Here is a 463-nt window from a genome sequence, read left to right on the forward strand (position 1 = left end):
AGACAGCAGCGTATGAAAAGTCACAACTGGATGGGTGTAGACGGTCTGAAAGCAGAATGGGTCTTTTTTTGTAGTTTTTCTTAAAGATTTTATTTTTCCTTTTTCTCCCAAAGCCCCCCAGTACATAGTTGTGTATTTTTAGTTGTGGGTCCTTCTAATTGTGGCATGTGGGACGCCGCCTCAGCATGGCTTGATGAGCGGTGCCATGTCCGCACCCAGGATTTGAACTGGCGAAACCCTGGGTCGCCGAAGCAGAGTGCACAAACTTAACCACTTGGCCATGGGGCCAGTCCCTAGGGGGTCTTTAATATAAACCAGCATCTATTAGCCAACAGAGTTCAATTATAGCCAGCTTCGTTTTGAACACAACTACTCATTTTCACTCTGTTTTGACAAGTCTCTAACCACCCTGCTAACCAGTATTCTTTTCATGCCTTTCAAAAGATTCAAGATTGCAGCTATG

This window comes from Equus caballus, chromosome 1 (assembly GCF_041296265.1).
Source record: "Equus caballus isolate H_3958 breed thoroughbred chromosome 1, TB-T2T, whole genome shotgun sequence".
Classification (NCBI taxonomy): Eukaryota; Metazoa; Chordata; class Mammalia; order Perissodactyla; family Equidae; genus Equus; species Equus caballus.